Consider the following 17,044-nt stretch of genomic DNA (forward strand, 5'->3'; position numbering starts at 1 on the left):
AGACTATTGAGACAGTAACATCCTTGTATATGTCTTCAGCCGTCTTTCCAATTTAATAACACACTTCCTATAGTAAATTGAAAGGAAAACTGAACATTACGCTACCAGTATGGCCTCACCAGCATCCTATTAACTGTAACGTAATTCCCTGATTTCGATACTCAGTGATATGCACTGCTGAAGGCCAGTGTGTCAAAAGCTTTCGTCATTGTCCTGTCTACCTGTGAATCAACTTTCAGAGAACCATGCACCTGTAACATCTCTGTAACATTCTTGCCTCTATACTCGAAGGATGTTTGTGATTTTTGGATTGGAATAAATGCAAAATATTACATCTTGGTAAAACAAACGAAGGCTGGACTTAGACTGATTAAAAGTTGGGCCTCGGATAGTGATATGGAACAAAGAGACCGAGGGGTTCAGATCTTTGAACTATGTGTCACATGCAGACAGGGTGGTTCAGAAGGGGTTTAGCACATTTGCCTTCATTGCTCAGATCTTTGAATATAGGCGTTGGGACATTATGTTGAGGTTGTACAGGATGTTGGGGAGGCCTCTTCTGGAATACTGTGCCCAGTTCTGCTTGTGCTGTTATAGGAAGGATATTATTAAATCGGAGCAGGTTCAGAAGAGATTTACCAGGATGGTGATGGGAACGGAGGGATTGAATTATAAGCAGAGTCTGGATAGGTTGGGTCCTTTTTCACTGGAGCACAGGAGGCTGAGGGGTGAACTTATTAGAGGTTTATAAAATCCTGAAGAGTTTTGGTAATGTGAACAGCAGGTGCCCTTTCCAGGAGGGGTTGCGATTCAAGATTGGGGACATCCTTTTCTCAAATTAAAAAGTAAGGCTTTAAAAAGAAGTTCCGATGTTATTTTTTGTTTTTGCACAAGAGTGGTTCACATGTGGAATAAACTTGCAGAGGACGTGGTAGATGTGAATGCAATTACAATTTCAGGGTGTCACAGTGGCTCAACGGTTAGCACTGCTACCTCTCAACACCAGGGACACAGGCTCAATTCCTGTATTGGGTGACTGTCCATGTGGAGTTTGCATATTCTTCCCCATGACAGTGTGGGTTCCTCCAGGTGCTGCCGTTTCCTCCCACAATCCACAGATGTACAGGGGAGGTGACCTGACCGTGCTCAATTGCCCATAGTGTTCAGGAATGATTGGGTTGAGTGAATTAGTCGGGGTAAATGTAGAGCAAAAGGGTAGGGGAATGGGATTCTAATAGGAAAAAAACATTTGGACCCGTATATCAACAGGGAATGCTAGGATGGACTTGGACCAAGTGGAGGCAGGTGCGATTAGTTCAGTTCGAATTTATGGTCGACACGGACTGGTTGGACCACATGTTCTGTGTCGATGCTGTGTAACTTTATGACTCGTTACCTCTGTAAATTCCTCTATGTTTGGAACTCTCCCTATCAGTGCCATCTCATCCAGCCTTACAAATATTCCTCATCTCTATAATTCCACTCCAGCCTCAAAATTCAAAAACCTCTATCACAAATCTCTCTATCTCTGTAACATCCTCCATCCTCACAATCCTTTCCAACTTGCATCTCCTCCAGCTTCATTATCCTCCCCCTGTCTAATCCCCTCCAGTCTCTCAAAGCTCTGCTAAATGTGCCTTTCTTTATTTCCAGCTTTCAGGATGCCCAATGTTTATTTCTCACTTGATGATTGCCCTTTACAATTCCTGCGCTGAGCTTCTGAATTTCCTCTTAAATCTCTGCGTCTCACTTTCCTCCCAAGAAAATCGACCAATCATGTGTCATCTATTCTAGTATCACCGTTTCTGACCTGATGTCCAATGGAGCCTGTCATATTCCTATAATAAACATCTCAGCGGTCTACAGAACAGAAAAACGCTCTGGTGGTCCATCGAATCTGAGAGAAAGAAAACTACGACTGAAAACTACCACCATACTATTATCCTCCTCTATTTTCCAGTACATGTGGAAAAGTGTCATCTATCATGGCATAGCAAGTGCACACTAAATACATCTCAAATGATTTCGGGATTTGTGTCTCCCACCCTCACAGACAGTGAGGTTTAGTGCAAGTGTTGCTCGATGATGACATCACCCACAGGAACACAGAGCAGCTGGGTCTGTGCAAACCAGAGTTTGCCCACACATTGGGAAGGATGGCAGGGTCCCTGAGAGGGGGCACAGGAGAGTTACCAGGATGGTTCAAGGAATGGGGGATTTTAGTTGCAGGGACATGGGTGTTGTTAATACATATCAAGAATATCCATCTACAATAGATGGACTCTTGTTCTCAACCTCTCCCCTTGCCTGGGCTGTGGTAACCTTCAGGTTAAACCACCACCAGACATCTCTCCCTAATGAGAGAGCAGCCCTATGGTCTGGTAGGACAATGCTGACTTTACCTTTTACACAGTGATGCCACTGTGCATCGGGGGTGGAGAGAGGGAATGCTGAAGGTGGTGGATGGGACACCACTCAGGCACAGTGCTTTGTCCTGGAGGATGTTCGCTTTCTTTAATACTGTTGAGGGCTGCACTGATGAAGGCAAGTGGAGAATGTTCCAACACGATCCTGATGTGTACCTTATAGAGAGCAAACAGACACTGGGGAATCAGGGGTTTGGGGAAACTGAGGTGTTCTCGTTGTAGCAAAGGAAATTGAGGGGAGCTGAGAGACAAGTGCTTACAAAACATATACAACAGGATGTTAAACCTTGCACTCATCAACTCATCATAAAAGGATTACTGGACACATATTTAAGATTTTGGGGAGATCTATTGACAGGACGGTTTGATTCAAAGGAGAATTTTTATGCAGAAAATGGAATTGAGCTGGAACAAAATACTCACACACAGTGCAAATATCCAGGTCCTGAGGTCCTGATGAATGGAGTAATTCAATCAGAGTTTGGCATTACAGTTACTGAGATTGCCATCTGAATATCCACCTGTAGTATCCTGTAATACAAATTTATAAAATCTGTCACTGTCAGTTCAGGTTAGAAACTCACACCATCCCCTCCTCCTGGTCCAGGATGACTGTACATATTACCCCTTGTGGAGGTCAGTAGTCAGTTCAGGGGGAAATCTGTGTGGGTTTCTATGATTTTCCAACTTGGGACTTCATGTGACTGAACAGGGCAGATCTTTGACACATGGGACAGAATGTTCCAAGAGTCAGTGAGATTTGGAGAGCAGGATTTCCTTCCTTTTCTTTCCTTCCGTTCTGCCGCTGTGCCTCATCAATAAGACATGGGGGGGGGGGGGGGTGAAAGGCTCATGCAGCTCGATGGGCAAGTTGTCTCCATTCTGACCAAAGGGCAGCAAGATCCTCCCAGTCATTCCAAAGAGTCTCTCTGAAAAGACAGCAACTCAGCATGCTTCCCACTGCCTGGTGCTCCCTGGAAAGATTTAGAAGAATGAGGGGGGAGTCTCCTAGAAAATGTAGAACAGTAAAATTCCAAAAGGATTATAAACAGTTTACAGAGATGGATTCGGAGAAGTGGACAAGTTGGTAAATGGAGCATAACTTGGGATAATGTGAAGTTGTTCATTTTGGAGGAGGTAATAAAAGAACAGAGGACTATTTAAATGGTGGAAACTGTAGAAAGCTGCAACACAAAAGGGACCCAGGGGGTAACTGTGCAGGAAACACAGAAAGCTAGCACACAGTTACAACAGGTCATCAGGAAGGGGAATGGAATATTATTCCTGATTTCAGGGGATTTGCAGTATAAGCGTTTGGAGTATATACCTGAGAGCCACTTTATATATGCGAGTGAGACCACATATGGAGTAATGAGAGAAATTTTGGTCCCTTTATTTAAGGAAATACATCACTTCATCGGAAGCATTCAGAGAAGATTTACTGGGATGATCCCTGGTTTGCAGGGACTATCTTTTAAGAAAAGGCTGAAGAAGTTGGGACTGGACTCATTGGATTTGGCGGAGAATGAGAGGCGATCTTATTGAAACATAGGCTTATTAAGGGGTATGTCAGGGTAAATACTGAGAGGATGTGTCCCATCATGAGGGATCCTAGAACCAGATTCTGGGTCAGTTGCAGAATCAAGGGTTCTGTTTTAGATTTGTCAACTTTAATGCAACACAGACATGGGTAAGGGGTTTCAGTAGCAATGGAGCTGGGGTGAGGTGGAGAAAAGCAACATTTTAGAGATTGGAATTCCAGGTGTTTGCAATTGTGTAGATGTCTGATCAGAAGGTTACCTTGGGGTCAGAACATGAGAGCAATATTGTTAAGTTCTGCCTCAGGCATTTCCCAGTAAGAGGGAGGGGCTGAGCAGTAAGGGAAAGTAATTTGTAATAGCAACTGAAGGCAATGGGTTTAACCATTGCAGTGTTTCAGTGGAGGAAATTGCAGCCAATCGAGTGGTAAGCAGTTTGATGAATGAGTAACAGTGGAGCAATAGAGAGGGATGATAGGGAGAGAGAGCTGGGCATCGTCAGTGTACATGTGAAACCAATACGATGTCACCTCCTGGCAGTGTGTAGGTGAGATACAGGAGGGGACAAAGATAGATCCTGGATGGACACCACAGATGAGGAATTCAGAAAGGAAAGGGAGAGTGGAGATGGAGCAGGATTTTCCAACAACCTTGAGGTCAAGTATTAGTTCTTAGCAGAATTGGAGAGAAGGACATAACCAAAAAAGACAGACAGAACAACGAAAAATATTTGTGAATTGGGGAGGGGGAGTGATGAGGAGGGGCCCGACTCCAAAACTGCTATTTCTACATCAGTGACATCACCCAACTCCACCCTAGTCTCAGCTCATTTACTGAAATACTCGTCCATCCCTGTGTTATCTCCAGACTACGTTATCCAAACACAGTCCTGGCCAGCCTCCCACATTCAACTTACATATAATCCCAAGAGTATCGAAAACCCTCCTGCCCGAGTGCTCACTTGCACCAAAACTTGTTGATTCATCAAAAGGCTCCTTCCAAGCAACAATTTAAAATTCTCTCCCTTGATGTAATTCCTGGCTGTGAACATCCCTGTCTCCCTGAACCACACAACCTGAGAGACCTCGACAACTCATTTTCTTTCAGACTCCCAAAGATGCATTTATGTATTGCTTCACCAGTCTGGCTGTTTCGACACGGTCAAGGGAACACAGTCTGGAATTCGCACCCTGACCCTCTCAGACTGGCCTCCTCCTTTAATGTATTCCTGAAAACCTGCTTATTTGGCAATACTTTTGATCACCTGACCTAATATCCCCATCTGTGGCCTTATGTCAGAAATTCTCAATTTCTGTGAAATTATAAAAATGATAAAAATACAAACCGTTGTTGATTTGCACACACATTGTCAACTCTTCACTGTCACTGAGTGAATAATCTGTAACATCTCTTACCCAAGTCACCACACCAACTGCAGCTGTACAAGGAAGTCAAACATCACCCTCTCCACAGGCAATGGGGCTTTGGCATTAATCACTGGTGTCTGTGGAGAGAGAAACACATAGTTGATATTTCAGGGAGTGCTAAATGCATTACAGGAAGTGAGAATGTTGCAGAATTTGATGGTCAGAAATGGAAGGAAAATGCACTCTTTTGTTGAAAAAAAGATTTATTCACTGGCAAAGATACTGTGGAAAATTTAGTCCGTTGAGAGAGCAGCACATTGTCAGGGGTTGGGCAGCAGAGGAAAATTAACTTACAAAAGGTCTGTGAAAGTAACAGTAAAACACTAAACAAGCCAAACAGCCTGTGCCCAAAGACTTTAACTCCCCTTCCTGCTCCACCAAGAACATGCAGGTCCTGGGCCTCCTCCACCGCCAAATCCCAGGCATCTGATGGCTGGATGAAGAACGCCTCATCATCGGTGTTCAGATCCTCCAATCACATGGGATCAATGTGGATTTCACCAGTTTCCTCATTTCCACTCCACCCACCTTATCCCAGATCCAGCCTTCCAACTCGGCACTGCCCTTTTGACCTGTCCTACGTTTCCATCTTCCTTCCCACCAATCAGCTGCTGCCTGACCTGCTGTGCTTTTCTAGCATCACACTCTTTGACATTGAAAACATCCTGACTCTGACACTGTGTAAATCCTGCCCTATCACTCCCTGCCAAGGAAGGCTGTGCATGCGTCCCCCTACAGCTTGCCCCTCTCAAAGTTGGCAGCCACACACATGTCCCGTGGATCACTGCCTCCAATAAAGATGGCGGCGATCACTCACACCTTTCACCATTTGAAGCATTTTCCCGTTTGCCACAAACACAGGCCTGGGATTTTCAAATTTGTGTTTTCCGATGTGCACTAAGTTCTGTAAAACGTCTCAGCCCGTTCCATTAAAATTTCCTTCTCTTCCTGATCAATATGTCTTTCCTTAACCATGCCCTGCACCTTCACACATTTCCAATGCCTTGATCACAACATCACAGTGCTGCCAGTGAAGCTTATCACGTGGTATCACTTTATTCCTGATGAAGGGCTTTTGCCCGAAACGTCGATTTTGCTGCTCCTTGGATGCTGCCTGAACTGCTGTGCTCTTCCAGCACCACTAATCGAGAGGCTTATCACGTGGTTGAGTGTAGCCACGCCCCTCATTCACTCAGACCAACCGGCACTACCTTGTCTTTCAGCACCGTCCCCATCCTTTTATTGGTCCTGCACTGAGATCAATCACCAGAGGCCCTTTGTGGGCTGGAGCATGCTCAGTGCTTCCTGCTTTTGCTGCTGTTTATCAGGTATAAGAGAGAGAGTGTTCATTCCTGTTTCTCCTAATGTCAGACATTAACAACAACGACCTGCATTGTATGGAGCCTTTCACACTGACAAATCTCCTAAAGTGCTTCACGAATGCTGGAAATGTTGATTAAAGAGAACAACTTTAAGATACATCTTTGAGGAGTATAGAGGGGGTTGGGAAGGATATTTAAGAGATTTTTAGATCAGACAAACCGTCTAAAGAGCAACCCACCCAGACCAATTCCCCTACATCTAACACGACGGGCAATTTAGCATGGCCAATTCACCTAACCTGTACATTTTTGGACTGTGGGAGGAAACCGGAGCACCCGGAGGAAACCCACGCAGACACTGGGAGAATGTGCAAACTCGACACAGACAGTTGCCTGAGGTGGGAATAGAACCCGGGTATCTGGCGCTGTGAGGCAGCAGTGCTAACCACAATGCCACCGTGCCGCCCATCTGCAACTCTGTCCTCTGCAGCTCCAATCATGGAGTGATGTCTGTGGAGAACAGCTTACGACGTAGACAGTTAGTGGCTAACCGTAGTTTAGCAACCCCATGTCCTAGCCCCCCTACCCCACACACCAGTCCTTGTTCTCACAGCCTGTCATTACACACTACCTATGGTTAGCCACTAACAGCTAGTAGCCCTCCCCCAGCTAGATCGTTATCCACTCCTTTATCCAACCCTTCTTCTCGCTCTATTCCCACCTATCCTTTAATCCTTACATCCTCCCCTAAACCCTTCCCTCTGCATATAAACCAACATTTTTTTCTCTCAGTATCAGTTCTGAGGAAGGGACACCGGATCTGAAATGTTAACTCTGATTTCTCATCACAGATACTGCCAGACCTGCTGAGCTTTTCCAGAACCTCCTGGTTGTTTTTTCTGATTTACATCTTCCACAGTTTTTTGGTTCTAATTTACCGGGAGTTTGTAATTCAGGTCCCACAGCCTCTGTCCCAGTCTCTGCTGTCTCTCCCAACCCCACCCAGTGACACGGCACCTGCACAGCTCATGGACCTGTGTCATCTTGCTGGCCACACCCCTCATTCACTCCCATTGGCTGCAGGACCACACAGACTCTCCTCCCATTGGTCTGGAGCTGCCGTCAATCAGCCAGGCCCCATTGTGATGAGAGTGGAGGGCTAATCCCTCTCTCTGCCCTGGGATGAGCTTCATCATTCACAGTGAATGGGGCAGTACCACAGAGCACAGGGCCTGGGGGCTATTCAGCCCATTGGGGCTGTACTCTCTCCCTCTGGAGATGCTGCAAATCTGTCCCAAATCCCCTCCTATTTGCCCACAGCCCCCCAAATCTTTCCTTAAAAATTAAAATTCCAAGTCTCTTTCAGAATACCTGCTGAATCTGTGTCATTCAGACTGTTCCAGATGCTCAGAACTTACTGAGTACAATAATGTTCACATTTTCACTTTGTATTATTTGCCAATTACTTGAAAGTAGTTACTAAAAGTTATGACAGTGTTAACAATTCCTCTCTCTCCTCAAATTCAAGACCTTGGAACCAAATCTGCACCAGGTCAAAATCACTGTTTCACCTTCTCAGCTCCAAGGACAATTATCTGTGCTTCAGCTTGCTCTCCACAAAAGAGGAATGCATCTTAGTTTATTAACGTCATAGACATATACAGCACAGAAACAGAACTTCGGTCCAATTCATCCATGCCAACTAGGAATCCTAAACTACTGGAGTCCCATTTGCCAGCTATTGGCCTGTATCCATCAAAACCCTTCCTGTTCACGTACCCAATCGGATGCCTTTTAAATGTTGTGATTTTATCAGCCTCCACTACTTCATCTGGCAGCTCATTCCATACACACACCACACTCAGCTTGAAAACGTTGCCCTTAGATTCCTTTTAATCGTTGCCCTCTCAACCATGTGCTCCAGTTTTGGACCCATCTAACCTCAGGAAAAAGAACCCCGTCTGCTCACCTTATCCATGCCCCTCGTGATTTTATAAATCTCCATGAAGTCACCTCTCAGTCTTGGACTCTCCAGGGAAATTAACCCCAACCTATTCAGCCTCTCCCTGTAGCCCAAATCCTCCAAACCTGGCAACGTTTTTGTAAATCTTGTCCGAACCTTTTCACGTTTCACAACATCCTTCCCAGAACAGGGAAAATCAAACTGAAAACAGAATTCGAGAAGTGGCTTAATCAATGTATTTTAAATGTTGTAATTGTACTCTCCTTCACCCCTTCCCTTGGCAGCTCACTCCAAACATGCACTGCCCTCAAACTGTCCAACTCTGGCAAAGTCCTTGCAAACATTTTCTGAAATGTTTCAAGTTTCACAACATCATTCCTGGAACAGGGAGATTGGAACTGAAAACAGAATTCCAGAAGAGCCTTAATCAATATCCTGTACAGCAACAACATGACGGAGAGCATAACAAACGCTGCATTCACTCCCTTACCTACCTGTGACTCTACTTTCAAGGAACTATGAACCTGCACTCCAAGGTCTCTTTGTTCAGCAACACTTCCCAGGACCTTACCAGTAAGTGTATAAGTCCTGCCCTGATTTGTCTTTCCAAAATCCAACAGCTAACATTTATCTCAATTGAACTCTATCTGCCATTCCTTGCTCCACTGGCCCATCTGATCAAGATCCTGTTGTATTCTGAACTAACCTTCTTCGCTGTCCACTACACCTCCAATTTTGGTGTCTTGTGTAAAGCTACTAACCATATCTCATATATTCACATCCAAGTCATTTATATAAGGACCCAATAATTGATCCTTGTAGCACACTGCTGCTCATAGTCCTCCAGTCCACAAAGCAAATCTCCATCATCACCCTCTGTCTCCTACCATCAAGCCAGTTTCGTACCCAAATGGCTTGTTCCCCTTCATTCCATGTTATGTAACCCTGCTAACCAGTCTGCTTTGTGGAATCTTGTCGAATGTCCATATAAACAACGTTCACAGCCTGGTTTAATCAATTTTCTTTGTCACTTCAAAACATTCAGTCAAGTTAGTGAGACACTATTGTGCACGTACAAAGCCACATTGAGAACAGTCAATAATTATTCCTTACTTTTCCAAATAGATGGATATCCTGTCCCTCAGAATCCTTTCCAACAACTTGCCTGCCACTGACTTCAGGCTCACTATTTTCTTGTTCCATGGCCTCTCCTTACCACCTTTTTAAAAAAATGGCACCTCATCTGTCGCTATCAATGATACAAATACCTCAGGAGAGGCCCAACAATCACTTCCCTAGATTTCCAGAAAGTTCCGGGATACATCTGATCAGGTCCCAGGGCTTTATTCAACTTGATGCAATTCAAGACATCCAGTAACACCTCCACTGTAACATGGATACTTTTCAAGTTCTCTCTGTTTATTTCTCCAAACTCTCGAGCTTCCATATCTTTCTCCAGTAAAAATGACGTGAAATATTTCCATATCTTTCCCACCCCTGGTGGTTCCATAGACAGCCTCGTTAATCTTTAAGGGGTCCTATTCTCTGGTCCAGTTAATCTTTTGTCTGTGATATATTTGTTTGATCTCTTTGGATTCTACTTAAACCATTTCCTGAAGCTATTTCATGTCAAACAGCATCAGCAGCAAGCAACAGAGCTAAACGATCCCACAACCAATAGATCAGATCGGAGCTCTGCAGTTCTGCCACACCCAGTTGTGAACGGTGATGGACAATTAAATAACTCACTGGAGGAAACATCACAGATATCCCCACCCTTACCGGTGAAGGGGTCTCACACGCCCACGCACCAGATAAGATGACAGCATTTGCAGCAATCTTCAGCCAGAAGTGCAAAGTGGGATGATCCATCTCAGCCTTCTCCAGTGATTTCCAACATCACAGATGTGAGTTTTAAGCCAGTTTGATTCAGTGTGAATAACATCAAGAAATGGTTAAGTAGTGCAAAGGCTACGGGCCCTACCAATATTCTGGCAATAATACTGATGGTTTGAGCTCCAGAACTTGCCACCCACCAAGCTAAGGACCGCTCCAGCCCTGGCATCTAGCGACAATGTGGAACCTTGCCCAGGGATGTTCAGCACAAAAACACAGGGCAATGCAACCCAAGCAATTTCCATCTATCAGTCCACACTCGATCAGCAGTAAAGTGATGGAAGATGTCATCAACAGGGGTATCAAGCAGCATCTGCACAGCAATAGCCAGCTGAGTGACACTCATTTTAGGCTCCACCAGGGTCACTCAGCTCCCGATTGTGTTACGGCCCTGATTCACAACCTGACAACCAGCTGAATCCCAGAGGTGAGGTGAGGGTGACAGCCCAGTCCCACTCCAAGATCACTATTTCTAGCTGATTCTACCCTTGTCTCAGCTCATATACTGTCATCCACCTTGTGTTATCTCCAGACGTCAGTATCCAAACACACTCCTGGCCAGCTTCCCACATTCAATCTCCCTGTAATCTAAAGAAAAACTAAATCTCTGCTGCCCAAGTACTCCCTCGTACCAAAACTTGTTGATCCATCACAAGGCTCCTATTCATAATCAACAACATAGAGCCACAGAGACGTACAGAATGGAATCAGACCCTTCAATCCAACCCGTCCATGCCAACCAGATATTCCAACCCAATTCCGTCCCACCTGCCAGCATCCGGCCCACATCCCTCAATTTAAAATTCTGACCCTTGATTTAATTCCTGGTTGTGATCATCCCTAGCTTGCCGCATCACACATCCGTGAAGACCTCGACAACCCATTCTGTTCGAGACTCCCAATGATCTATTAATTCATTACTTCACCTGTGTGGCTGCTTTTACAGTTGCCAAAGCATCATTTTCTGAAATTCGCAGCCAAAACCTCACAGGTCTGCTTTCCTCCTTTAAGACATTCCTCAAAGCCTGCTTATTTGGCAATGCTTTTGGTCACCTGACCTAATACCATCAGTCTCTGACCTTATGTCTAAAGTTCCCAATAATATTTTTGTGAAATTATAAGCATGATGATAAAACTACAAACTGTTCTTGATTTGGACATTACCTTCAAATCATCACTGTTGCTGTAATGAATACTCTGTAATATCTCTTACCTAACCACATTGTGGGAGTACCTTCACCACACAAACTGCAGCTGTACAAGAAAGTCAAACATCACCCTCTCCACAAGCAACAGGACTTTGGCATTAATCACTGGTATCTGTGGAAGGAGAAACACAGTTGATGTTTCAGGCAGTGCAAAACAGATTACAGGGAATGAAAATGGTGCAGAATTTGATAGTCCGAAATGGAAGGAAAATACACTTGCTTATTGGAAAAAAGAATTCTTGAGTGTCAAAGATTTTCCAGAAAGAAAATTAATAAGCAGCACATGGTCAGGGGCTGGGCGGCAGAGAAAAATTAACTTACAAAAATGTCTGTAAAAGTAATCGTAAAATACGAAACAGACCAAAAATACACCCATTGTTTGATACTGAGCAAGCTAGATATTGACAAAGTGCTCATAAGGGAGCCCAGAGATGAAGTAGAGCTGTAGAAGCTGTTATGATCCCACAGTCAAAGAGACGTATTGCACCGACACAGACCCTTCGGTCTAACTCATCCTTGCCAACCCGGTATCCGAACCTAGTCTATTCCCATTTGCCAGCACTTGGCCCATATCCCTGTAAACGCTTCCTAATCATATCATGTGTCTATTTAGATGCCTTCAACAAGTTTTAATTGTACTAGCCTCCACCACTTCCTCTGGCAGCTCATTCCACCCACTGCATGAAAGAGTTGTTCTTTAGCCCCCTTTGAATTTTTGCCCCGTTAACCCTAAAGCAATGTCCTCTACTTTTGGACACCACTACTCCAGGGAAAACACCTTGTTCATTTACCCTGTTCATGCTCCTCATGATTGTATAAATCTCCATAACATCACCGCTCAGCCTATGGCACTCCAGGGAAAACAGCCCCAGCCTTTTATGCCTCATCCTGTAGCTCAAATCCTCCAACCCTAACAACATCCTTGTAAGTCTTTTTTGAAACCTTTCAAGTTTCACAGCACCCTTCTGATAGGAGGCAGGCCAGAATTGCACACAATATTCCAAAAGTGGCCTAATGAATGTCCTGTACAGCAACATGACCTCCCACATCCTATATTCAATGCTCTAGCCAAAAAAGGAAAATACACTGAACACCTTCTTCATCATCCTATCTACCTGCAACTTGACTTGGAAGTACTGTGAACCTGCAGTCCAAGGTCTCTTTGTTCTGCAAACGTCTCCAGGGCCTTTCCATTCAGTGCATAAGTCCTGGGCTGAAAAACGTATTGCTGGAAAAGCACAGCAGGTCAGGTAGCATCCAAAGATCGGGATAATCGACATTTCGGGCATGAGCCCTTCTTCAGGAATCCTGAAGAAGGGCTCATGCCCGCAATGTCGATTCTCCTGATCTTTAGATGCTGCTTGACCTGCTGTGATTTTCCAGCAACACATTTTTGAGCTCTGATCTCCAGCATCTGCAGTCTTCACTTTCCCCTAGAGTATAAGTCCTGCCTTGACTTGCTTTTCCAAAATGCAGCACCTCACATTTATCTAAATTAATCCGTATCTGATCAGTATTTCACTGTAACCTGAGGTAACCTTCTTCCCTATGCACAATACCTCCAATTTTGATTGACCTGCAAACTCAGTTACGATAGCAAGTCCTTTAAATGAATGACGAAACAAATCCAGAAATAAACATCCATTTCTCTGAGTTTGAATGTACTCTGTGAAAATCCTGCCCAATGACTCTGTCCCAGAGAAAGGCTGCACATGCGCCTGGCTGCACCTTGCCCCCTACAAAGATGGCGGCTGCGCACGTGTCCAGTGAATCGTTGCCCCGAATAAAGATGGCGGTGCTCACTCAGGCCTGCAGCCGCGCTGAGGCAATTTCCCTTTTACTACAAACACGGGACTGGGAAGTTCAAATTTGTGTTTTCCGACGTGCACAACATGCTTGTAAAACCTCTCCCCTCATAGCAATACAGTTTTTCTCCCGTTTCCCTCTGTTTATTTGTTTCTTTCCTTACCGTATCCTTTCGCTCCATAACTTCCGGAAAATTCATTACAGCGACTCTCCGCTGCGCGCGAGGGTAACCACGTGGTTTAGTCTAGTTCTGCCCCTAGTTCACTTTGATTGGTTGGAGGACCAACCTCCCCTGGTCCTCCAGTTCCGCCCACCGTCCTTTCATTGGTCCGGTGCTGACATCAATCACCCCTGGTCCCTTTGTTGGCTCGAGCATGCGGAGTGCGTGCTGCTTTAGCTGCTATGTTGGATAATGTGATGGGAGAGTTCACTGAGGGGAAGGATCCCTTTGTGTGAGCTCTGCAGTAGATTTCCATTATTCATGGAGGGAATTCCCTTCCTACTCATGACTGTATCGCTGTGATTGATGAATCAATGCCATCTGAACCAGTACATAAACACACCATTTTCACAACATCTGAGATCTTCAGCACATTGTATCACACTCTTCTTTGGAGATAAAAAAAGCATGAAATGGAGCCTCAAGGAATCAGAACAGGAATAGGGCATTCATTCCCTTCAGCTTGTTCCCCCATTCTATCAGATCATGGCTGGGCCAACCCAGACCTCAACACCTCTTTTATGCTTGATCCGCATATCCCTCAACTGCTCAATATTTCAAAAATCTATCTGGCCTCTTTTAGAATAATTTGAGACAGAATCATAAATTCCCTACTGTGTGGAAACAGGCCCTTCAGCCCAACAAGCCACACTGACCCTCTGATGACTAACCCAACCAGATCCATTCCCCTTCCACATTTAACTTTCACAATTTTTTGGGCTAGAAAATTCTAGCCATTCACTGAGAGAAAAAAATTCTTTACATTTTTTACAAAATGAATGTTCCCTTATGTAATGTTTAGTTTGAGACTTCATTGGTGCTAGAAGATCGAGTCAACATCTACCCTGTCAAGCTCCTCAGAATCTTGTTTCCATAAGATCACCCCTTATATTACGTGGGTGGCACAGTGGTTAGCACTGATATCTCACAGTGCCAAAGACCTGGGTTTAATTCCTGCCTCAGGTGACTCTCTGTGTGGAGTTTGCACGTTGTCTGCGTGGGTTTCCTCCGGGTGCTCCGGTATCCTCCCACAATCCAAAAAAAGTGCAGGGTAGGTGAATTGGCAATGCTAAATTGCCTGTAGTGTTAGGTGAAGGGGTAAATGTAGGGGAATGGATCTGGGTGGGTTGTGCTTCGTCAGATCGGTGTGGACTTGTTGGGCCAAAGTGCCTGTTTCCACACTGTATGTAATCTGTTTGTCGAGATTCTATTGAATAATGACCTAACCTGTTTAGCTATTCTTGATAGGTCAACTTTTTCATCCTTGAAGCAGCTAGCTGAATTTTTTTTTAATTGTCTCCAATACTGGTTTATCCCTTATTAAATATGGGAGCTAACATTGTGTACAGTACTCCAAGTGAGGTCTCAGCAACAGCCAGTGTGGTTAACCAATCCTCACTCCATGCAAATAGGTTACCCCTGACAAAGTGAGCTCCTGTATTATGCAATTAACTTTTCTATAGCACATTATCATATGCATTTTTTAAAACCCAAATACAGAACATCATTGGATTGCCCTTTATCAGCCCTGCTTGTGATCTCCTCAATGAACTGTTGCAAATTTGTCGTAGTGTCTCTTTCACAAAACCCAGTCTACAATGTTAAATGATAAGCTTTTCTAAATGTCCTGCTATTTATTACTTTAATATTCGACTCTGCCATATTACAAACACAGATATTAAACTAACTAATCTATAGTTTCCTGATTTCTGTCTCCCTTCCCTTCTTGAACAGGTGCATCAATCCACTGGATTTTTCCTGTATCCCCCGATTCTGGAATATTCCAATTGATGCCTTGAATATCTCTGCAGTCAGTTGCCCTAAAAGTGTTTGATCCAGGCCATTACGTCCTGTCTGCCATTAGTCCTATTAGTTGGTCAATACTTTGTCCCTTGTGACAAAGACTGTTATAACATTTTTCTACCCATGATTAACTTGCTTATTTGCTACCTTTAGGATGATAACGGTATCCTCCTTCATGAAGATCAATGTAAAATATCGGTTTAAATTATCTGCTGTTTCCTTGTGCCCATTATCAATTCCACAGTCAGAACCTCCAAGGGTTCGATGCTGACGTTAGATACTCAATTTTTATATACCTGTACAACTCTTGTCATTCATTTTTGTTTCTTGTCAATTTAATTACATGATCAGTTTTCTCCCTTTTTAGTCATCCGCGGCTATGTCATTCTTTTCCTTGTGGGTACTGCTCTTGACTGCCTGTGTTACCCACGGGCGGTTCACCTTTCTCTTCTCCTTTTTGCTTCAAATTAACTTTTGCTAAGAATTATGTAAAACAAAACTCATCATATTACAGTGACTGAGCATGTGATTTTTTTAAACATTGGATGCCTTAATGTTCTCATTGGGTTTTGCTGTTTCAAAGAAGATCTGAGATCAGCTGCAAAGGAAGTGACAGCTGATTCACTGTTAATTTCCAAAATTAATTTAAATACTTGCAAAAAGAAATTGTTTGTATTACTGTGAGAGCAGGGATCTAGCCAAATACCTATTTTAAAAAGGTAGCACAGTTGTGATGGGTTGAAGAGGGGCCTCCGATTTCAAAAGCACAATGTGATCCAAGTTGTCTTCTAATCTGTGCTGTACTAATTCTTTCTGATTGAGATGACTGGGTTGGCATGTGCGCAGGTTGTAGCAGGATCTCTGACTGCCACAAACCGATCTGGAGGAACAGCTCCTGTGTCAGTGACAGTGCTGTTGGACTAATAGAGGCAACAACATTCAGACTTCACGAAGCAACTGCGAACCAGGGCTGCAAACCCACAATCCAAAGAACTGCAGGTTAGGTGAATTGGTTATGCTAAATTGCCATAGTGTCCAGCGATGCACAGTTTCAGTGCATTAATCAGGGGTAAACATTGAGGATTAGGTTTGGTTGGGATACTCTTTGCAGGGTTGGTGTGGATTTGTTGGGCTGAAGGGCCTGTTTCCACAACGTAGGGATTCCTTGCTATGAGTAATTTTGGGGATCTAACAGAATCCTGGTATTCAGAGGGTTCTCTGTTAGTTAAAATAGTATTGCACACTCAGCTTATGTTACCTTCTGAAGCAATTTGAGGTAGACTGCTCCGTGCAATTCCACAGAACAGATGCTCTGGAACCAATCATGGAACAGCTATTTTAGACCTGATAATATGATTGATTAATGAGCTCAATGTAAAAGACCGTTTTGGTAAGATGCAATGCAGCGTGATAGAATCTAGCTTTAGGGTGAGGA

The 17,044-nt window shown here is 44.1% G+C and overlaps 1 long non-coding RNA gene across 5 annotated transcripts in view; it reads right to left on the reverse strand.

The window, feature by feature from the left end:
• Positions 1-13,834, reverse strand: part of LOC140471566 (uncharacterized) — a 32,558-nt gene extending 18,724 nt beyond the window's left edge. For 3 of the 5 annotated variants that reach the window (XR_011957099.1, XR_011957102.1, XR_011957103.1), the window contains exons 1-4: positions 13,750-13,834; positions 11,786-11,892; positions 5,380-5,468; positions 2,850-2,957 (exon numbers count right to left, since the gene is read on the reverse strand). This is a non-coding gene — a long non-coding RNA (uncharacterized lncRNA). Of the gene's footprint in view, positions 1-2,402; positions 2,583-2,849; positions 2,958-5,379; positions 5,469-11,785; positions 11,893-13,749 lie in introns of all 5 variants that reach the window. The other 2 variants (XR_011957101.1, XR_011957100.1) reach the window with 1 other exon arrangement.
• Positions 13,835-17,044: the final 3,210 nt, after the last annotated feature.

This window comes from Chiloscyllium punctatum, unplaced genomic scaffold (assembly GCF_047496795.1).
Source record: "Chiloscyllium punctatum isolate Juve2018m unplaced genomic scaffold, sChiPun1.3 scaffold_121, whole genome shotgun sequence".
NCBI classification, from domain to species: domain Eukaryota; kingdom Metazoa; phylum Chordata; class Chondrichthyes; order Orectolobiformes; family Hemiscylliidae; genus Chiloscyllium; species Chiloscyllium punctatum.